Source organism: Sminthopsis crassicaudata, chromosome 2 (genome assembly GCF_048593235.1).
Source record: "Sminthopsis crassicaudata isolate SCR6 chromosome 2, ASM4859323v1, whole genome shotgun sequence".
NCBI lineage: Eukaryota > Metazoa > Chordata > Mammalia > Dasyuromorphia > Dasyuridae > Sminthopsis > Sminthopsis crassicaudata.
Genome location: NC_133618.1, coordinates 357875928 through 357900144, shown reverse-complemented (window position 1 = coordinate 357900144; position 24217 = coordinate 357875928).

The window sequence follows — 24217 nt, the reverse complement described above, 5'->3', positions numbered from 1 at the left end:
CCTGCACTGACTGTGGGGAGAGTCATCACTAATAGCCTGTGTGTTATTGCTATATGCTTGTGTAATACCTCCCATGATGATGGGTTAGTGCATACCTGTCTCTAATAAGATCCTTCAGCCCAGAAACCTGCTAGCAATCCCCACTTCCCTTTGGTGCTTTTCATCTCCCTTCCTGAGATGTGGGGGGGGGCAGAGAGGGGGAGTTTGATCACCTCCTTTTTTGGGGTTCTCACCTCCCTGAGAAGTCAGGGATGGCGTGACCACCTATGTTCTAAAACAAAAGAAAGTGGGAGATGCAAAGGGCTAGAACTGAGCAGATGCAAGGTGACCTAGCAAGTAGGGCTAATTACCAATTGGACAATTCTCTATTAATATATGTTTGGAGGATGACCCTACTTAACTATTCTGTGCTGGCTGTATTGGTGGGTGTAGACAAAGAAGGGGAAGTGGGATCAGTGGGTGGAGTAGGAAGAGGAAATTCATTCTTTTGGCGGTGGAGAGAGAGGAAGGAGGTATGGAGATTGCTAGATCCACTGACAGCGACCCCAAAAGACCAAGAATAAAGACTTTCACTTATCCTGACTCCTGCTGATTCTAAGAGATCCACGGTCTCAACAAATATTCATTAGGGAAATTGGTCTATAATTTTCTTTCTCTGTTTTCATCCTACCTGGTTTAGGTTTCAGTACCAAGACTGTGTCATAAAAGGAATTTGATAGGGCTCCTTCTTTCCCTATGTTTTTCAAATAGTTTTCATAGTATTGGAATTAATTGTTCTTTAAATGTTTGGTAGAATTCATATGTAAATCCATTTGGCCCTAGAGATTTTTTCTTAGGGAGCTGGTTAATAACTTTCTCTATTTCTTTTTCTAAAATGGGACTATTTAAGTATTTTATTTCCTCTTCTGTTAATCTGGACAATCTATGTTTTTGTAGGTATTCCTCCATTTCACTTACATTGTCAAATTTATTGGCATAAAGTTGGGCAAATTAACTCCTGAAAATTGCTCTAGTTTCCTCTTCATTGGTGGATAGTTCTCCCTTTTCATTTTTGAGACTAACAATTTGATTTTCCTCTTTCCTTTTTCTAATCAAATTAACTAAAGATTTATCTATTTTGTTATATATTTTTTCATAAAATCAACTCTTAGTTTTATTAATAATTCAATAGTTTTTTAAGTTTTACTTTATTGATCTCTCCTTTTATTTTTAGAATTTCAAGTTTGGTATTTAATTGGGGGTTTTAAATTTGTTCTTTTTCTAGCTTTTTTAGTTGCAAGACCAATTTATTGATCTTTTCTTTCTCTAGTTTATGAAGGTAAGCATCTAGAGATGCAAAATTTCCCCTTATTACCTCTTTGGCTGCATCCCACAAATTTTGGTGTCATTTTCTTGGATGAAATTATTGATTGTGTCTATGACTGGCTGTTTCTATAATATCACTCTTTATGCCTAAATTATGAAACCATTTTGACCTTATCTTGGTATATGGTGTTAAGTGAGTCAATGCCTAGTTTCTGCCATACTAGTTTCCAATTTTTTTCCAGCAGTTATTGTCAAATAGTGAATTCTTATCCCAAAAGCTGGGGTCTTTGGGTTTGTTAAACACTAGATTGCTATAGTTATTGAGTATTTGGACACACTATACCTTGATTACAACACACTGATATCAAATTTATTGACATATAGTTGAGCAAAATGGTTTCTAATTATTGTTCTAATTTCCTCTTCATTGGTGGAAAGTTCTCCCTTTTCATTTCTGCTTGTAAATATTTTCAAATAATTATCTTTTTCTGTTCGTTCTTGCACTTCCCTGCCACCATAGCAGCTTTTGATGGTCAGGCTCTTTTTGTATGTTTGCTCATTTTTTTAGTTTATTTCTGACTTGGACTTTATATTATAGTTGGGTGGTAAGTGCTGAGGATATCTGTCCTGAGTTTCTGTCTTTTATTTCCTTTGGCTTTTTTCACACCTCTGTTTTATTGTCTAGTACAACTTTTCAGGGATTCAGGGAGAGGTCTGTTCATTGTTTTCCTGGTCTAAACTCTACTTCTTACCCTGGTAATGGTTTACAAGAAACACCATTTAAATACACATAGACATTTACAAAATAAAACTGAGGGGTATGGAATTTTTTTTTTTTACTATGCATTAAATGAATAAAAAACCACCAACAACCAAGAAATTCAACCATGTTAATTGACAAAGCAAAAAGAAAAATCAAGAAAAAAGGGGGAGAGAAATAAAGAAACAAACTATTTTAAGCTGAAAAGCACCATAAACCCCAAGCCAATCGTAATAATAATGTTATAGGATTGAGCTATAAAAAGACAGACAATAACAAAATAGTTATCTATTCCTCTTTCAGCTTTACATATCTAAAAAAATAAACAAAAGCAAAAATATAGAACTGAACAAATTGTTAGAGCAACTAATATTCGTATCTATTATAAAACTTGTACAAAAATTTACCATGTATTTAGGTACAGAGATACTGCAGACAAATATAAAAAGGCAAAAATAGTTAATGCATACTTTACAAACCATAATTCAATAAAAGTATTCATTGGCTTAAAATCACAAACAAAAGATATAGATTCAAGTGGAAACCTGACAATGAAACCTTAAATAATGAGTGGGTCAAAAATATATCATATAGAGTGTAAACTGTTTGCATTTTTGTTTTTCTTCCCAGGTTATTTTTATCTTCTGAATCCAATTCTTCCTATGCAACCAAAAAATTCAGTTCTGCACACATATATTGTATCTAGGATATACTATAACATGTTTAATATGTATGGGAATAGCCTGCTGTCTAGGGGAAGGAGTGGAGGGAAGAAGGGAAAATTCGGAACAGAAGGGAGTACAAGGGATAATGTTGTAAAAAATTACCCATGCATATGTACTGTCAAAAAAAAAGTTATAATTATAAAATTAATTTTAAAATATATATCATATAAACAATTAATACATATGTAAAAATGATAATGATGAAACAAAATACAAATATTCATGCCAATATTTAAGACTGCAGCTAAAGCAGTCTTCAAGGGAAAAATCATATCCTCACAAATATACATTATTAAAAAGAGAGGACAAATGAACTGGATATACATTTTTAAAAGACCACAAAGCCAACTGAAAATGAAAAATTAGAGGAAAAGTAGATAAATTGGGGAAAAAACCATGAATGATAAATAAAACTAAAAGCTAATTCTTTTAAAAGACTAATAAAATTGACAAACCCCTAGATAATTTGATTAAAAAAAAGAGAACAGAAAATTAAATCCACAAAATAAGAAAGCTGAACTTACAGCTGAACCAAGAGAAATAAAAGGAATAATAAGAGCACATTATGCATAGTTATATGTTAATAAAATACATAAAAGAAATAGATGAATACTTTCAATAATATGAAATATGCAAACTATCAAAAGACCAGATAGAGATTTTAAATAACTTAATCTTAGAAAAGAAAATAGGTCTAGTTGTAAAGAAACTACCAACAAAAACAAACCCTCCTGGTCCTGATGAGAATTTTATCAATTTTTGAAGAACATTAGTAACCATATTTCACAAATTATTCTTAAAATTGATAAAGAAAGCACCTTACCTTCTGGTAGGGTACTTCTTTTTACATGATAATTTTAGCCCTAATAATTAAACTAGAGAGAGAGATCAAAAAAAACAGAAAGAAAACTATATCCAATATAATTAATGAATATTGATAATAACATACAGTCATTCATTATAATCAAGTGGAATTTATCCCAGGAATACAAAGATGGTTCAACATTGGGAAAATAATATAATTATATTAAAAACCCAAATGCCCAAAATACATGTTCATATTAATAGAGGCAAAACACAGTCTTGTGCAATGTACAATGCTTTTTATGCTAAAAAGCCTAAAAAGTATAAATATAAAGAGAACTTTTTTGTAATATAGAAAAGCATCATAAAGCCAAAAGGAAGCATCATATGCAATAGGGATATACTAGAATCTTTTTCAATAAATACAGGAGAGAAGTAAGGATGCCTATTCTCTCCTCTATTCATTGATATAGCTCTGAAAATGCTAGCAACAACAATAAAATGAAAAAAACTTAAAAGCATAAAAATAGGTAAAGGGAAGACATACTTATTTCTATATCCTAATGAAATGATGGTACACTCTGAAAATATAATAGAATCAACAAAGATACTAATTGAGACAATAATTTCAGCAAAATTGACAGCTACAAAAAATCAACGGCATTTCTATGTAATAATAACAATACTTGAGAAGCAATAATATAGATTCCAAATAGCTATGCATAAATGCATAAAGTGTATGGGAGACAACTATCAAAGATCACAAAAGACTCATTAAGATTCAATTACAAAAATTTCTCACCTCGACTTGTTTTCCAAGTCATTTGTTTTTCTACATTACATTTCTTATTTTTAAAAAATTTTGTGATTTTGTTTTATTATTTCTTACTTTTGTCCTTTGTCTCATTCTTATTTCCAGAGTATTCAATTCTTAGGAAAAGTCTTTTCCTATCTGTTCTAATGTATCAGTTTACCCTGCCCTTCTTTTCTCCCTAGCTATTCCGTTTTGTATATCTTAATTTATTTCTTCTGGGTACTTGTGTAGTCTTTTTTGGATGGAGCATTTTTTTCTCTGAGATTTTAAATGGACATCTATCTCTTCCACATGGTTTACTTACTGGATGTTTCTCAGTACAAGTATTTCCTCATAGTATCTGGCATTTTGTTTGGTTTGTTCATTTCAACAGTCTCAGTGTCTCAGTAAGGGGTTAAGTGTCCATTTATGAAAGAAGTGGGCAAACCTTGCTGGGACAGTTCCAGCACTGGGCATTACTTAGGTTTTTTGTCTGACAATAAGGATCCTTAATCATTACCTATTTCTTTGATAGGATTTTTTCTGAGGCCCTTCTTCCTCTCCACCTTTTGCTGGACTCAGAAACTACTTCCTTAGTAGACTCCCTTCTCACCCCCTTATCCCTGTCTCTGGGTCAGTGCTGTACTACTTTAGTGACCCTGAAGCTGCATTACAGTTTTTACCTATATTGATTTATCTACTTCAGGGATTCTGTAATCTTTCAATTCATTTACCCAGGGATTGGGTAAAAAAAAAAATCTAAAAGTAATTCTCCTTGTTTTGTTAGTTAATAGTGAATTTTTAAGTTTTTTGGGGGTGTTTGTGGGCAATCTGGGCTTCTCTAGGTCTTAGTGTGCTGTTCTTTCTGTAATTCATGGTTTCATAATTCATAGGATATGGATGAATAGATATAAGGATGCTTGGGTTCTATAGGACTCTTCTTCCCAAGGCTGATGCTTATTAATGCCTCCATATCATGTTATACATGTGTAAATTACTCAATCTCCCACTTATATTAAATGATATGATACCCAATCATTTTCATAGAACTTAGGCTAAATGTGGAAAAGTTCTTTAAATTTTAATGTGTTTCACATGAATCATGTTTAGAAAGGCCCAGGAAACTTGGGCACATCCTACTCTTCTTTATAAATTATCAGGCTAGCAACTTGAGTCATTTGAGAGGCTGGAGAAAGCCATACCAGTATACCCCTCAGGAGCAAAGGTAGGACAGAATATGGCAGCGAAGGGAGATGTCAAGGATGGTTATTAGATATGTAGGCATCTCAGAGCTGAAGTTTGGGAGAACGAAAGTCCAAAGAAACAGTTTCCCTTTCTGGTGTATCTATCCTACTTCTCTTCCTAGTTTACTCAACTCCCCTTGTGTCATAGAGTTGCTGCAAGTCTTCATGAGCTATTCTGCAAGCATGAAAAGGATATACATTTTAGAGCTCAAAGGAAACTTAAATATTTTAGTTCAAACTCTTTATTTTACAAAAGAAGAAACTGGGTCCCAGAGAAGTAAGTACTTTTCCCAAATTTACACAATTTTTCAGCAGTAGAGCTTTGAGTTCAGCCTCAACATTCTTTTCCCTACGTGAGACTTTGGAGCATTGCTCCTCATTATACTCATTCACCTTTCTTAAGGGCAGAACCTAGAACTTTGTATGTGCCAAATAGGCAGCCCTATAAACCTGGTAACCTTTTACACTTTGATGTTTCTCAGCCAAGTACCCCAATCACCTGCTTAGCTCTGATCTCTAATGGCAGTTAATAATTCAAACAGCCCCATGGGAGTGACCACTTGATCCATTAGGGCAGCTATCGCAGCTGCAGAGTGAGAGACTAAGATTGGGGGGTAGGGCTCCATTGGTAAGGATTCCTTTCATTCTTCAAGTCTCCTATAATCTAGGGGCAAAGATATAAACAGCCTCCTGGCCTTGGGGATGGTGCTAATATCTAGGATCCCAGACTGGGTCATCTGGAAGGTTTGAATCACCCTCCCTCCCAGCCACACCATCGGGTGAGAATTAAAATTTAATTTTGAAAATCCTCTGCTCTGATACTGGTGGTTGGTCATGAACATGATTGACCTGCTGGTTTCTTTCACCTTTGCATGCCTTCAATTTTTACTATCAAAGGAAATGAAGACCAAGTTGCAGCAGGAAATTCCATGTAGGCAGGTGTTTCTGGTTAACCCAGGAGGAGCTGGTGAAGAGTTTGGGAATTTAAATAATGGCTAAGGGCTCAATAAACCCTCCTCATGGGTCCTAGCAGCTAAAAAACGGGTTGACCAGTAAATAAAAAAACCGGGGTGGGGGGGATAGGAAAGGAGTGAAGCTAAATCTAAAATGTAGCTGCCTTGATTAGAAGAGAGAATTTCATTTTTATTTTATTTTTTTTTATTTCAACGACCCAGTAAGAAGTCAATATATATCAGGGCCTGGGCTAAGAGATGGGAAGACAAAGAAAAGCAAAAAGAATTCCTGTCCTCAAAGAACTCACAATTCTTTTTTTTTTCTAATTAAAGCTTTTATTTTACAAAACATATGCATGGATAATTTTTCAACACTGACCCTTGCAAAGTCTTCTGAAGAACCCACATTCTAATGAGGGAGACAACAAACAAAGAGCTACATATGAACAAAATATGTACAGGATAGATTAGAGATAATCTCAGAGAGAAAGCACTAGTAGTAAGGGATATCAGGAAAGGCTTTTTGTTAAAAGGAGGAAATTTAGTCTGAGGCCTGAAGAAAGCCATAGAAGACAGGACACACAGAGAGAGCATTCAGGCAAAGGGACAAAGAGTAAAAAGGCATTGAGTCACAAGAGGGAGAGTCTTGTGAAAGGAACGACAAGGAGGCCAACTTCATTGGATCCTAGAGTCCTTGAGGTGAATAAAATAGATGAAAATTTGAAATATAAAAAAGGGCCTGGCCTATGAAAGGTGTAAAAAACCAAACAACTCAATAAAATTATAATACAATTTGTTTGGAGGACAAAAAATGTAGAATATCAAAAAAAGTGTAAAGGATGAAGGGAAAATAGCACTTCCAAACCTCAAATTATATTATAATGTAGCATGTACCAAAACCATTGGTGTTGGTATAAAAAAAAAAAAAAAGAGATTGGCACAGATTAAACAAAGATAAATCAGAAATAAATAGTCCAGTATTTAATAAACTAGAAAATATAAATTACTTAGAGAAGATCTCATTTGATTTTAAAGACTGTTGAGAAAACTGGAAATCAGTGTGGCAGAAATTAAGCTTATACATCTTATACTAAATTTTACAATAAAGTCTACATTGATATGTGTCTATAATGCAAAAGATCATATTATTAGAAATATTAGAAGAGAAGTAAATTCAACTGCTATGGATAGGAGATGAATTCTTAATCAAAGGATAGAAAAAAATAGATAATTTTGATTGCATAAAACTGAAAAGTTTCTGCATAAGTCAAATTAATGTACCTAGTATAAGATAAGAAATGAGAAATAAGTAAATGAGAAAAATGTGTCAAATTTCTCATATAAGAATTTTATATGCAAAATATAGAGACAGACATATATATATATATACATATATATATATATATATATATATATATATATATATATATTTATTTTATACACACATACACAACACCAAAAACTATTTCCCAATGGATAAGTGGCCAAAAGATATAAACAAGTAGTTCTTGAAAGAATTACAAATTATTAATAACTATATGAGAGAATATTTGCAATCATTAGTAATAAAAAGAAATGCAAATCAAACCAGCCTGAGGTTTCATCTCATCAACAGCAAGTTGTCAAATAGGACAAAAGAATGGATGGTCATATTGGAAGAACTGTGAGAAGATGAGCACCCTGGTGCATTGTTGGCAGAACTGTGAATTAGAATAACCAACAATTTTGGAAAACAATTTGGAATTGTGCAAAGGAACTGACTAATATTCTTTCATTCACAGTTTCTACTACTAGGTTTATATCCTTAAGATGGTCACTATGAAGAAGAAAATTCCTAAAGATATCAAAATATTTATAGAGGCAAAGAATTGGAAACAAAATAAACGCCCATCAACTCGGGAATGGTTAAATAAATTGAGGTTCATGCATGAAACATGAATGGAATATTACTGTGTGTTTTTTTTTGTTTGTTGTTTTTTTCTTCATAAAGGAAAATTTCCTTTTAAGATTATATCCAATTTATCCAGCCTAAATTTAGTTTGTACCTACATTTTTAAATGTTGCCTTCCTTAGACTGTGAACTTCTTGGGGACAACGACTGTTTTTTTTTGGATTTTTTTTTTTTTGCTTTTCTTTGTATCCTCAGCATTTAGTACATTGCCTGACACATAATAGGTGCTTAAGAAACGCTAATTGATTGACTAAAAAATTATGAAGATAATGAATACTATAGAGAATACTATAGAGAAGAATGGACAGATTATATAGACCAAAGAAAGCAGAACCAAGAAAACAATATATACATTGACTACAATAATATAAATTTTAAAAATACAAAACAAAAATAAATATTATAAAATTACTATAGAATGATCAAGTTATTAAAAGAAATAAGAATAAATTTACAACACATTTCTTTGAAAAGTCAATGGGTTTGCATATCTTTCAGATTTTTTTCTTAGCATTCATTACTTTTTATTGATTTTTTTCTTCCTCCTTTTTTTTTTCTCTCTTTAAAAATATTATTTGTTATATAGGACGGTTGTTTGGAAGGGTGGAGACATACTAGGAGACATAATGTAAAAATAAAAGATAGCAATAAAATTATGTTTATAAGAAGACCAAAGAATTTATTTTTGATCTTAAAGGTAATAGGGTGGTGAAGTAGCAAAATTATAGAGTACCAATTCTGGAATCAGGAAGACTGATCTTCCTGAGTTCAAATCTAACTTCACTTATTAGCTGTGTGACTTAAGCAAGTCACTTTATCCTATTTCCCTCAGTTTCCTCATCTGTAAAATAATCTGGAGAAGGAAATAGCAAACCACTACAGTATCTTTGTTGACATGGTTGAAAAAACCAAATATGATCATGAAGAGTTGGACACAACAAAAAACAACTAAATGACAAAAACAGCTAATAGAAAGCTGCTGGAATTTATTGAATGGGGGAAATACAATGATCATAATTGCAAAAAGGTCAAATCATCTTTTAGAGGATGGAATGGCATAAGGAGAAATTCTACATAGGGAGAGCAACCGAAAGGCTATTGCAGTAGTCTGCACATGAGTGATTAAGGCCTCAAAGGGTAATGATGTGTCAGATGATAAAGGGGCATGTATAAGAGATGATATGAAGGTAGAATCCACAGGACATGGCAAGAGATTGTATTTGGAGGGTGAGTAGGGATGGCACTTTACAATGATAATGCTGTTAACTATGAGTATGATGGTATCCTTGAAAATAATAGGGAAATTAGAAAAGGGGTGGGCTTGAAAGTATGGAAAATAATGAATTCAGTTTTAGACAAGTTAAGCTTAAGATAGCTATAGGACAATCCCATTTGAGATATCTGTTAGGAAGCTGAGATACAAGACTAGAAGTCAAGACTGGATAAATAGATCTGAGAATACTCTACTTTGAGATGAAATTTGAATAGTATAGAGGAGAAAAAAGAAAAGGGGTCAAGACATTCTTAAAATCATCCACATAGAATTCAGGAGAGCCTGAGTTCAAATTTGAACTCAGACACTTAATTAACACTTCTTAGCTGTGTGACCCTGGGCAAGTCACTTAACCTCAGCCTCAGGGGGGGAGGGAAATCAGCCACATAAATCAGCAAAGGAGAATGAGATGAAACAGACAGGTTTTCCCAATCCTAGAAGAACTAGGACAGAATAGAATCACAAAAACCTAGAGAGCAGGGTATCCAAGAGAGGTGAATAATGTGATTAGAAGCATTAAAAATGATGTTCAGATCTTTCAGATTTATTAACTTACTACAAAAGCCAGAGTCACACAAGACTAGATGAGCCCATCCCCCTACAGAGCAATCTCTCAGGCCAGAGGTAACACATCCATTCCTCTATGAGATGAACAGAATAGAAAGATTGGGTTGATAATTTGAATTAAACCCTCCTCAAAAGCTATCTTTCCTCTATACTCATATTCTTTTCTGGGCTCCAAATTCCAAGGACAATCTTAAGAATCTCAGCATTTTCATAAGATTATACAATAAAATTTAAAGCTGGAAAAGAAAGAGTGAGAGGTCTTTTAATTCCATCCCCTCATTTTACAAGGTCACACAATGAACATTAAAGTTGAGATTTGAATTCCTCTAAATCCATAGCCCGAGGTCTTTCTCTCTGGTGGCAACAATACCAATCAGAGCCTATCTTTCTATTTGATCTGTTTGGTAAAAATCTTTTGTTTTGAAAGGGTGGATGTTGAAAACTATCTTTGCTTGTAGTTTGAAAAATAAAAAGCTATTATTATTTTCTAGAAGGGGAAAAAAGAAAAATCAACATTTTCCTATTCCTCATTGGCCCTAAATTTCATACTTGAAATTTGTTAATGACCAGGTTCCTGTTAAAATACAAACATTACCTGGATAATACAATTAACCTAGGAGGAAAAATGAGACTCAATCAGTCAATAAGCAATTATTAAGTATTTACTGTGTGCTAGAGACTGTTTACATGTAAGGAAATGTGCCATAGCAAGAGAACTAAAGAGAGTGTTAGCTCTAGTTTTTCTGCTCATTCACTGGGTATATTTGGAAATTTATTTCTCCTTTCTGAACTTTTTTTTCCCTTTTGGAAAATTAATGATTTAGACAAGATTATTACCAGATATTAAATTCTAGATCTTTGATTTCATTGGGTTAATAGTCATGCTTTTTCAGTGGCACATGTAGTCAGAGATGGAATCACCTGATGTTTCTTGAGTTTTCTCCTTTGTTTCAAGGTTTTTCTCTTTTTCTGTCTCTCTCCAGTGCACAAGGTGAATATATCTCATTGGCATCCATCTGATTCTTTCTCCATCTGTAACCCTCTCCCCCAAGCAGTTAACCTATTTGGTCTCTTCCATTCACCACTTTCTGGATCTCTCCACATCACCTGAAGATTATATTGGAGCTGCTTGCACTGTACACTGCTCTTCTGTTGGGTTATAAAACCTGTATTCTCTCCAATTGTAATCCCTTTCTCCCATTGGATTGCTTCTCTGATGATTGATCATATCTGAATATTGAACTTCTAAAGATTCTCTGGGTATAACCTCTGCTGCCATCATGCCCCACTTGGTTTTTGCCTGGGGCCCTGGAGCTGGGGCCCACCTCTCGTTTCCTTGAGTCAGTCTACATTCTGATGCCCAATGGAAGCCTCTGTTGCATTTTGGACATGGGGTTTTGGGTCTTGTTCTCTCACCTTGTCTTCTCATTCTATCTCTTTGACAACATTGAGCTTTCAGATGCCCTACTTTATCACACTGAAAGCATCGTCAAGTCTTTCTGGAAGTCCCTTACCGAGAGGGACCCTGTCTTCCCATGTTCTGCATCATAGCCTGGGTATAAAAGGCATTTGTGCCCTCTGTGGCACAGCATCTTATGAGCTCCTCTAAAGGAGCATTTTTGGGTAGTCCTAATATAACTCTTCTACAAACCTCATTAGCATTTTCTCTAGCAAGTTATTTTATCATTATTCCTGTTACAGCATTTTCACCAATAGTTTGTATGACAGCTGTCTGCAAACGTCAGCAAAGGGTTCATTTGGACCTTGCTCTATTTTTGTGAAGGCTTCCCCTTTATCTTGTTTTCCTGGGAAGGTGCCCCATGCTTTGATAGAAGTAGCAACAATTTGCTTATATGCTATCAAAGGATAATTAATCTGTGGTAAAGCATCTGCATACTGACTTTTACCTGATAGTTGATCAAAAGTGATTGGTATATTATTCCAGTTTGCCTATTTCATTGGTCTTATATTCTACAGAGTTCACTATACTCCAAAAGCTACAATAAGTTTTATCCAGGTTCTAAACATATCCTTGCTATAGATTTCCAATCATTAGGGGTTAAAATTTCAAAAGCCAAATTCTCTAATAACATCTTAACATAGACAATATAGTCCCATAAAGAGTGCAAGCCTTTTTCAGATAATTTCCAAATCAAAAGGAGTGTATCTTCTTTCTTGATTTGAAGAGTCAAACTCTTGAATAACAGGGCTATGCTTCTATTCTTAAATCAAATATATCCTGTCCTTCTTTTTTAGCTTTATCTAGTGCCTTTTTGTAATCTTGTCATGGGGGGTGGACAAAGCTGCTTCATAGTTGGTGCTGATTGTATCACTGCTCCTCCCCCTTCTCCTTTTCCCCTCCACCCTCCCATTAAATTGAGGAGGAAGGGTCAAGGGATGGGAAATGCCTTAATGGTTCCTGCTGTGAAGCACCACACTCCTTAATTTTATTAGCACTGTATTTAACTTCTTTTTTGTCTAATTCTTCATGTTTTTCAGCTGTTTTATCGGTACCCTCCCTCTCCTGCTCTTTCTTCATTTTCCTTATTCTAAAACTTATGAAATTCCCTAAAGCCAATTGTATTGAGTTATATAGAAAGAATATTTCTTCAGGAATTAAATCAGGACTATTATCATTGTAATATTCAATCAGTTGCTCTCCTACTAATTTCCACTTATCTGGCTCTAATTTTTTCTTCCTTAGAGAACCAAGGAGACATATACTGCAAAGTTTCTAAGCGTTCACTGAACTGCTTCCAAGTAACAATCAAATCTTGTTTTTTTAAATTAGCTTAACTATGCATTCTACACACTTCCTTGGGGTGGGGAAGACTCTTTTCTAAGCATTTGACTTAGCTGAAACACTAGTTTAGCCCCTAACAAAGTTTCCTGCTTGTCTGTTTTTGTACTCACCTTAATTTCCAGGTCACAGAGACTTTTCCACTGAACTCAGGATTGTGTTATTCTGGACTGCTGAGTGTAAATCCTTATTTCCATATTCAGGTGGCAAAATGTAATGTTCTGGTTAGCTTTCTGGAGGTCTTGGGACCAGCCTTGGTCTCAGCAGAATAATCACCATGAATATAGTCAGGGATAAAATCCAAAGTTGTTATTATCTCCTTCACAGTCTGTCTCCTTTGTCTGGGACCTGGCTAGCTTTCTAGAGGCCCTCCAAAATGGGTCTTGGTTTCAGTGGAGGAAGCAGGAGAGGTACCACAAGGCTGATCAAAGGTAGAGTCTCTGTGGTTGACTTTATTCTCAGTCTAAATACATCATCATCATAGGTGTCAATCTTGTAGAATAGGTGTCAATTTGTAGAACTATGCTAAGTACCAGTACATGTAAACTAGAGCATCATAATCTTAATTCCACTGAGTTAATATCTTGTTGTAGGATTATGTCAATCATTCTGAACTTTAAGTATATTTCTCCAGAGTTTCTGTCCTTTATAGAGAAGTACAAAAAGAGGACCCAGGTAAAAATCCCAGCTCTGTCTATTGTCTGTACACAATTCTGACAAGTGACTTAAAACCTTTGGGTCCCAAATTTCTTCATCTATGAGATATGAGTATTCAAGTAGATTACTTCTAACATCCTTCCAGCTGCAAATCTAAGAGCTTTGAACACCTGATTAAAAGGTATAAAAGGAAAGATCTTGCTTGACTCAAGGGAATTGTTAACTTTTTACCCAACTCAATTTTTGAAATCACCTATAAACTGAAAATAATAAATAGCACCTTCCTCACAGGATTGTTGTGAGGTTCAAATGAAATAACATATGTATTGTGTTATTTCCCTTCTCCCATTAAATAATTTTTTAAGAGGGAAAAAGATATGATAGCAATAATTCCTTCATCTGATTAGATTATTTGTTTATAGCCTCCAATCACTTTCACCTGCCCAGCTGACTAATTTCTAACTATAGTAGGTAAACGTTTATTCAACATCTATTGCATACAGAATTGCATACCTACTTGTGTAAGCAGGTTCTATGTAAGTAGTTAGAGGATATATAAAAGATATGTTCCCAGGGAAAAAAGAAGACAAAGAAAACAAATTTTGTCCCCATTGTCAAGGAGTTCATCAAGGCCTATCTTTTCCTTTCTTAATAGCTACTTCACTTCCAGACTTCCTTTTTCTACTAATATATAGTGCTTATCTCTGTCACTCCTTTAGCACATAGGATATTGCACAGATACTTATAACAGCTCACCTTTATATAGTGCTTTAAGACTGGAAAAGAGATTTACATGTATTATTTCATTAGAACTTTATAACAACCCTGTAAGATAGGTGCTATCTTCAGTTTACAATTCACAGATGAAGAAACTGAGGGTGAGAGTTTGAGTGACTTATCTAAGATCACAAAGTTATTATTAACTGAAGCAGAATTGGAACTTAGGTATTCCTATTTTCCTTAAGTTTTCCTTATGTCCTAATTATGTCCTATTATCCACCATTTCCCCTAGCACAAGGCCTTGGATACATAGTGTACATTTAATAAGTTGAATTGAATTGTGCCAGGATATAACAAGAATTGTAGGAATTCCTTTGGATAGCAAAGATGAATGGCTCAGAAAGTATCTACCATCAAGTAGAAAAGGATAATTACAGTCTTTGCTCAAGTTCAAAGTTAGCTAGTTATGGCTCTTCAGTTGGATATCATCATTGGTTGTCTCTCAGCCTAAGTTTCCTCATCTCTAAAACAAGGGTAATAATATTAGTATCTTTCTCATAGGGCTGTGAAGACCAAATGAAGTAACATATATAAACTGCTTTATAAAACTTTAAAGCACTATGAAAATATAAAAATATTATATTAACATTTTTTATTATTCAGGTTCTACTGTAGAGTTGACAACTTTTTTTTTTTTTTATCTTTTTAAATAGATATGTCAGATATATCAGAGTCTTTGTCTCTCCAGTTTGGGGAGAGATTTTTGTTTTGCTTCATCACTTAATGTGTTTTATTACACAAACTGTATGAGGCTTTTATCAAGGAAGCTAAGTGGTACAGTGGATAGCGTTGGGCCCAGAGACAGAAAGACTTCAAGAAGAGTTCAAATCTAGCTTTAGATCCTTCCTAGCACTATGACCTGAGCAAATTGATTAACCTCTGTTTGCCTCTGTATTTTCAATTGTAAAATGGGGATAATAATAGTACCTATCCCTAAGGATTTTGTGAGAACCAAATCAGATAGTACTTGGAGAGCACTCAGCATAGTGTCTACTGCCAGTCATCTGAACCTCTCAATGCTTTCAGATCTCTTAAGTCTATGAGGTAGCTACCCACCAAATCAGGAAATATTCAACTCAGAATCAGTTTGGTCACCTGTAATCAGAAAGAAACACAAAATATAAAAGGCAGCCAACACTTGGTTTCTCAAGACAAGCACATTCTCCCATTACCTTGGGAAAGCATGTATTATAGTTTTTTTTTGGTGGTGGTGGGGAGAGAAAAGGAGTATCCCCTTCTTTAAAGAAAGTATAAGAAAAGTTAGAGTCCTAAACTACATATTCGAAAGAAAGAGGTTTTTCTCTGTAAAGTCTCTTGAATAGGCAAGTCATGCTACTCAATTACAAATCTTCTGAGTTTGCTCAGCTTCCTGAGGTGGATTGGAGGGAAGTGACTCATAAGGACCAGTCAGAAGCCTGAGGTGATGTTTGTCTTTTATGCATGGGCTCATAGAAGAGGGCCAGGGTTAATGTATTACTAGCTCCAAGGGTCTAGCTCTAGGGATTGAACATTTGGTTTTGGAAAGCGACCAGTCCTTGAAGGCATTCCCACTATTAGAATTATCTATTTAGACGTGGAAAGGATTTTTAAGTCCATCCTGTAAGGGTTAAAAAGCCTCTAAAAGCAAGGCATGTGGGAGGACCTGAGGGAAGAGAGGTTCTGAGGCGCAGGTGAGCCTCGCCCCATGAGGTGGTGTCTGACTCCAGGTACCACGCCTCCCTCCTTAGTGCTCTCAAAGCCTAGCACGCCTCCCTCCTTCTTCTTGGGCCAATCCCATTATGCCAGGTTCCTAGAGGACTTCCCCCTTCCCCCATATCATCAGTGGGGTATAAATATATGCTATCTCAGAATAAAGTTCTCTTTCGCGTCACCCCTACCTAATGGTGGTCTGTCTCTATGGGATCCGGGTTGGTGCTCGAAGACGGGTAAGTGTGGCCTAGCCGTGCCATCGACGGACGGGCATTAAGAGTAGCTCTAAGGGGAGCTCCCAGGTTAGAGTAGTCCATAGGGGTGTAACACATCCCATCCAATCTCCTTATTTATAAATAAACTGAACCTCAGAGAAGTGAAATGATGTCCATGGTCACACAATTAGTAAGTGTCAAAGGCTGACCCACTATATTAATTCTGTCTTTTTGGTTTTTAAGTCCTTTTTTTTTTCCAATTTTTATTTTTTAAATTAGAGATGAGGCCTATTCTTTTGTCACTCTTCATTTTCAAACTATTATTCCCATAGTTTGTATCTCTCTTGAGTTGGCAGAATTTGAGCAGTGGAGGGTCAGCTTAGTCCACTTGGCTATTTTAGTATTGGCTGCTGCTGTATGCACCAAACATGTATCTGGGATTCTGAGCCCAGAAGGGTTTGAGTAGCCATCCTTTGTTACATCCAAAGCCATTGTTAAAGTTTGAGTATGTTATGCATTTCCTCATTTCCTACTCTAATTACTTGAATCTCTTTCTCGGCTCTTATTGCCGAGGCTAGCGTTTCTAGTACTATATTGTACTATATATAGCGTATCTAGTTCATGGTGATAGTGGGCAACCTTGTTTCACTCCTGATCTTACAGGGAAAGGTTCTAGGTTTATCACCATTACATATGATGTTTACTGACGGTTTTAAATATATGCTCCTTATTATTTTAAGGAATAGTCCATTTATTCCTATACTCTCAAGTGTTTTTAGTAGGAATGGATGTTGGATTTTATCAAATGCCTCTCTCTCTCTCTCTCTCTCCTTTTTTTTTTGGGGGGGGGGTTCAGTTTTTATTTTTTAAATTAGAGATGAGGCCTCTTCTTTTATCAACCTTCATTCTCAAACTATTATTCCCATGGTTTGAATCTCTCTTGACTTGGCAGAATTTGGGCAGTGGAGGTCATTCCCTCACTACCTCCTTTCCTTCTTTTTCTTTTCTCTGTCTCTATCTCTGTCTCTCTGTGTGTCTCCTTCTGTCTCTCTCTCTCTCTTTCATTTTCTCTCAGAAATATTTTCCTTGAACACTTAGTCACAATGTAAAAGTTCCAGATTCTCCCTATCTCAGACTCAGAAGGGGCAAACATTTTTTTGCAGGAAGTCATCCTACTATGCCCTTCTAGCTGGACAGCAGTTCTTCTAAGGACTTTCTTCTTTGTATCAAGAAACATGATGTTTTCTGAATTCCAGCAGCACCATATGTATGGTGTTTGTTCATTATTTAAACCAATGAGTGGTTATAAAACAATAGAAAAGGGAGTTATTTCTTCAGATCAAATTTTCCCCTTCATAGAATGAAAACTGTCCCAGCTATGAAATATTTGCTGCTCTAAAGAGAGATAATAACTTCCCTCTTCAAGGATTAGTTTCTAATGGCAAGGAGGGAAATGCATGTTTCTAATCAGCTCTGAATGGGACCCAAGCTGTAGGTTGGATTTCACGTTAATCCATCTTTGGGTTAAGGTGAAAGGTAAGGGGGATCACAGACCCACAAACAGAGCAGAGTTAATTAAATTTTCCATTTCTTCTTTAAAGACAGGGCTTCATTTTCTTCTGCTGAGTCTCAAATGGGCCCTCTAAGCTACAGCCCTCATTACTTTTACATGCCTTTGTAGAAGTAACATGGAATCAAAGAAAGAACATTGAACTTGGATTTAGCAAGACCTGTGTTTGAGTTCTGGCTCTGCTTTTTTACTATTATATGAGCACTTAAAGACTTAATTTCTTTATCTATAAAGTTAAGATAATGATTTACTATATTTATATGAGCACTTAAAGACTTAATTTCTTTATCTATAAAGTTAAGATAATGATTTACTATATTTATCTCCCACATATATATATGTATATATATATATATATATACATATATATATATATAACAAGATAAGCTATATAGTTTTATATATAACTATATAATTTATCTTGTTAGGAAGCTGTTTTGTAAGGTGAAAGTTCAAATAGAAAAGGATTTCTGTGGGCAGTATATTGATTTAGAAAATCACTAATTAATATTATCTATATTGTATTTGTTTTTGTTGAGGAGTCTGACTTTGTGAGACCCCATTTGGGCTTTTCTTGGTGAATAAATTAGAGTGTTTTGCCATTTCCTTCTCTAGTTAAATTTACAGATAAGGATATTGAGACAAGCAATGTTAGCTGATTTTACTACTATCACAGTTAGCAAGTGTCTGACATTGGATTTGAACTCATGAAAATGAATCTTCCTGATTCCAAGCCCAATACTCTACTACTTACCATCTATCTGCCTATGTGTTATATTGTATTTTTATTTATTTTTCCAAACACTTCCCAATGATATTTAAATGAAATTTGGGTACTACTTGGGAGCATTGCTTGACTCAAGGGAATTGTTAACTTTTTACCCAACTCAGTCTTTGAAATCACCTATAAACTAAAGACAATGACCTTGGAAACTGCCCTAACTTTGTGAAGGATTGTGGCAGGATGCTAAGTGATAAATTAGCCTTACTATTCTGTGAGAAAGGAAAGGCAGAAGCTACATTCTCAGTGTTGATGCTTGGAAGATATATGCATAGCAATCACATATAGTGGGAAACAGAGAAAGCTACCACACACTGAGGACTATAGGACAAAAACTATCTTAAGGAACAAAATCTGGATTTGCTGAAACTGTTTTGTAAGTCTTCATACATTTCTGCTTTCCCTGTTTCACCTTGGGAGAACTTTTGTGCCTATTCTCCAAATCTCCATTTTTTAGAGAGTTTCTCTGTTTTAGTCTCTGTCATTGCTGTTTCTGTCTCTGTATCTCTGTCTCTGTCTCTCTCTTGCTCTTTCTCTCTCAATAGCTGATTTTTCTAAGATAAATGTGCTATGTTGAATATGTATCAGATTACTTGCTATCTAAGGGAAAGCATGAGGGGAAGGAATGGAGAAAAAAAAATTTGGAACAAAAGGTTTTGCAAGGGTGAATGGTATCTTTAAACAAAGAGATAAATATGCTTACATATTATTTTATTTTTCTATATGTTTTATTTTTCAAATGAAGCAGAGGAAAGGCAATAAGGGCAAAATATTTTAGAGAGAGAGAAATAAATCACAACTGATATTTGCCAGGGTAGTTTTTCCTGACTTGAGTTGAACAAAAAAAAAATTATTGATATAATTTTTTGGACCTCTCAAGAGCAGAGGAAAAAAAAATTGTGGATGCAGATTTTTCTAGGTCACTAGTTCTCAAACTTTTTGATCTCAAGAACTTTTAATGCTTAAAAACTATTAAGATTCCCCCCAAAGAGCTTTTGTTTATGTGATTTATTTCCATCAATATTTACTGTATTCAAAATTAAAACATTTTAGTATTATTATGAATCAAAAAAAAAATCAAATGAGAATATTTTATAATTTTTTTCATTTTTTTGATTTTGTTCCATTGTTTCCTGAGATTTTGTTTCTTTTTTTTCCATTTGGATAATTCAGCTTTAAAATGTTTTTTTTTTTCCTTCAGTAAATTTTTAACCTCTTTTTCCATTTGACCTACTCTGATTTTAAAGAAAAGATTTTTGTGCCTCTTTTACCAAGCTGTCAATTTATCTTTCCATAATTTTTTGACATCACTCATTTCCCTCCCAATTTTTCCTCTGCTACTCTTTTTGCTTTCTTTAGCTCTTCTAGGAATGCAATTTGCAGTATTTTCCCTCCCTTTAAAGTTTTGCTTGTAGCTGTTTTCAGGTTATCTTTTGACTTTGCGCTTGGTCTTTCCTAGTACCACAGTAGCTTTTTTATTTTCAAGTTCTTTTTGTGTGCATGAAAAAAATTATAAAATATTCTCATTGGATAAACAACTGTCCTTGAAATAAATCAAGGAAAGATAACTTAAGAATTATTGGACTACCTGAAAATCATTATCAAAAAAGTCTAGATATTATCTTTTTAATAAATCATTAAGAAAAATTGCCCTAATATCTTAGATCCAGAGAATAAAATAAAAATTGAGAGAATCCACTGATAACCTCCTGAAAGAGGTCCCAAAATGAAAACTCCCAGAAACATTATAGCCAAATTCTAGAGCTTTCAGGTCAAAGAGAAAATATTGCAAAGACTCAGAAGGAAACCACTCAAGGATAGCCAGATGGTACAATGGACAGAGCACTGGCCCTGAAATCAGAAAGACTTGAGTTCAAATGTGACCTCAGACATTTAATACTTATTAGCAGTGTGACCCCAGGCAAGTCACAACCCCAATAGCTTCCCCCCCCCAAAAAAAAAGCCATGTGAAGTTATGTAAAATATTTATATAAAAGTCATGTTGCAAAAGAAAATACAAATCTCCCCCCCACCCCCCAGCCAAAAAGAAACCATTCAAATACCATGGACCCATGTTGGGATCATACAAGATTTAGCAGCTTCCACAATATATAATTCCTGATGAAAAGACCAGAGCTGAATAAAAAATTTGACATTCAAATACAATACTCAAGAGAAGCATAAAAATGTAAATGCTAAAGAGAAATCATAAGGGATTCAATAAAATTAAACTATTTACATTCCTATATGGGAAGATGACAGTTGTAATTCCTAAGAAATTTTATCCTTATTAGAATAGATAGGAGTCTACAAAAATAGAAGATACAGGTATTAATTGATTATGCTTGAATTTTCTAAAAAAAAAAAAAAAAAAAAAAAAAGGTGGGGGTGAAAAGGAGCAATGCACTGGTAAAAGGGTGAAGAGAGGAAGAATGGGGGAAGTTATCTTATATTAAAGAGATGCACAAGAAAGAGCTTTTATACTGAAGGGGAAAATAGTGGAGGAGGGGAGGCACATAATGAACTTCACTGTCATCTGAATTGATTCAGAGGAAAACACGCACATACCCACACACATTCAATTGAATGAATATATGTCATATACATTATATATGTATATATGTCTTATATATATTATATTCATTATAATATATATAAGACATATACAAAAATATGTCTTACCCAAAAGGCAAAGAGGATGAGAAGGATTTAAGAGAAATTGGGATGGGATGATAAAAGGGCAGATTAAGAGAAGCAGTGATCAGAGGCAAAAGAGACTTTTGAGGAAGGTTAGGGTAAAAGGAGAGAGAGAGAGAAGGAGAAACAGAAAAAAATAGGATGGAGGGAAATACAGTATAACAAATACTAAATAAAAATAATAAATAACTGTATATGTGAATGGGATGACTTCACCCATAAAACAGAAGTGGAGAGTAGAATAGATTAAAAACAGGATTCAAATATATGTTGTTTAGAAGAGATACACTTAAAACAGAATGACACACAGTCAAAAAAGAAGTTAGAGCAGAATCTATTATGCATCAGCTAAAGTAAAAAGGGCAGGAGTAGCAATCATAATCTCAGAAAAAGCAAAAATAAAACTAGATCAAATTAAAAGATATTCTCAAAGAAAATACATTTTGTTAAAAAGCACAATAGATAATAAAGTAACAAATTTTTTATAGCAAGCTTCTTTGATAAATGCCTCATTTCTCAAATATATAGAAAATTAAGTCAAATTTATTAAAAAAAAAGACATTATCCAATTGATAAATGCTCAAAGGATATGAAGAAGCAGTTTTCAGAAGAAAAAAATCACAGCTATCTACAGACATATAAAAAAGTCTAAATCACTATTGAATAGAGAAATGCAAATTAAAACAATTCTGAGGTACCATGTCACATCTATCAGATTGGTTAATATGACAATAAAGGAAAATGATAAATTCTGGGGGGAATGTGGAAAAATAGTGATGGTGATGCCTTGTTTATGGAGTTGTAAATTGGTACAACCAATCTAGAGAACAATTTGGAACTATGGCCAAAAGGCTATTTTAAGATTTTACATCTTTTTTGATCCAGTAATGCCATTATGTCTCTATCCTAAAGAGATTAAAAGACAAGGAAAAAGACCTATATGTACAAAAATATTTATAGCAACTGTTTTTGTGCTATAAGAAATGACAACCAAGATGGTTCAATATAAATTAAAGCAAAGTAAAATGAGCAGAACCAAGAAATCATCATGAAGATTAACAGCAATATTCACTTCCACTGTGAAAGACTTTGTTACTTTGATCAATTTAATAAACTAAGTTGATTCTGAAGGACTTTTTTTTTTATTCATTTTTCCAAATTATCCCCTCCCTCCCTCCACTCCCTCCCCCCGATGACAGGTAATCCCATACATTTTACATGTGTTACAATATAACCTAGATACAATATATGTGTGTAAATACCATTTTCTTGTTGCACATTAATTATTAGCTTCCGAAGGTATAAGTAACCTGGGTAGATAGACAGTAGTACTAACAATTTACATTCACTTCCCAGTGTTCCTTCTCTGGGTGTAGTTGTTTCTGTCCATCATTGATCAACTGGAAGTGAGTTGGATCTTCTTTATGTTGAAGATTTCCACTTCTGAAGGACTTTTTGAAGCATTAAAAATGCTACTCACCACTAGTGAGAAAACTTAATGTCAATTGAAGTGTAAATTCTTACTTTATTTTTCTTGGAGTTTTTGTGTGTGTGGCTAATATGGAAATATCGTTTGCATGATTTTGCATGTAAAACTGATATCATATTTTGTGCCTTTTGAGTAGATGGAGCAGGAGCTGTAGGGAAGGAAAGAATTTGGAACTCAAAAAAAATTTTAATGTTAAAAATAAAGAAAAAAGACAACTGGTAGAGTAAAAGAACAGGGCAAGGCATGCTTCTTAGAAATGGCCTTTCTGGCCTTATTTCTATTTCTAAATATATATATATATATATATATATATATAAATATATATATATATATAGAACTGGGGGCAGCTAGGTGGTGCAGTGGATAGAGCACCAGCCTTGAATTCAGGAGGACCTGAGACCTTCTAATGTGGTCTCAGACACTTAACACTTCCTAGCTGTGTGACCCTGGGCAAGTCACTTAACCCCAGCCTCAAAAAAAAAAAAAAAGCCATATAAAGTCATGTAAAAATGCTGTAAATCACTATTGGCTAGAGAAATGCAAATTAAAACAACTCCAAGGCATCACCACACACTCCTCAGATTGGTTAACATGAAAGGAAAAAGATAATGATAAATGTTGGAGGGGATGTAGGAAAACTGGGGCACTGATGCATTGTTGGTGGAGTTGTGAAAGAATCCAACCATTCTGAAGAACAATCTGGAATTATGCCCAAATGGTTACAAACTGTGCATACTCTTTGATCTAGCAGTACCACTACTGGGTTTGTATCCCAAGAAAATCATAGCGGGAAAAGGACCCATATGTGCAAAAATGTTTATAGCAGCTGTAGTGGCAAAGAACTGGAAAGTGAGTGTATGCCAATCAATTGGGGAATGATTGAATAATTTATGGTATATGAAAGAAATGCAATATTATTATAAATAATGATGAACAAGCTGATTTAGAAAGGCCTAGAAAGATTTTCATGAACTGATACTGAACAAAATAAGCAAAATCAGGAATATATTGTATACAGTAACAGCAAGATAGTTGTTTATTACACCATGAAAGAACTGGCTTTTTTTAGTGATTCAGTGCTCCAAGGCAATCCTGATACATTTTGAATAGAAAATGCCATATACATCCAGAGAGACAACTGAATGTAAATCAACACATGCTATG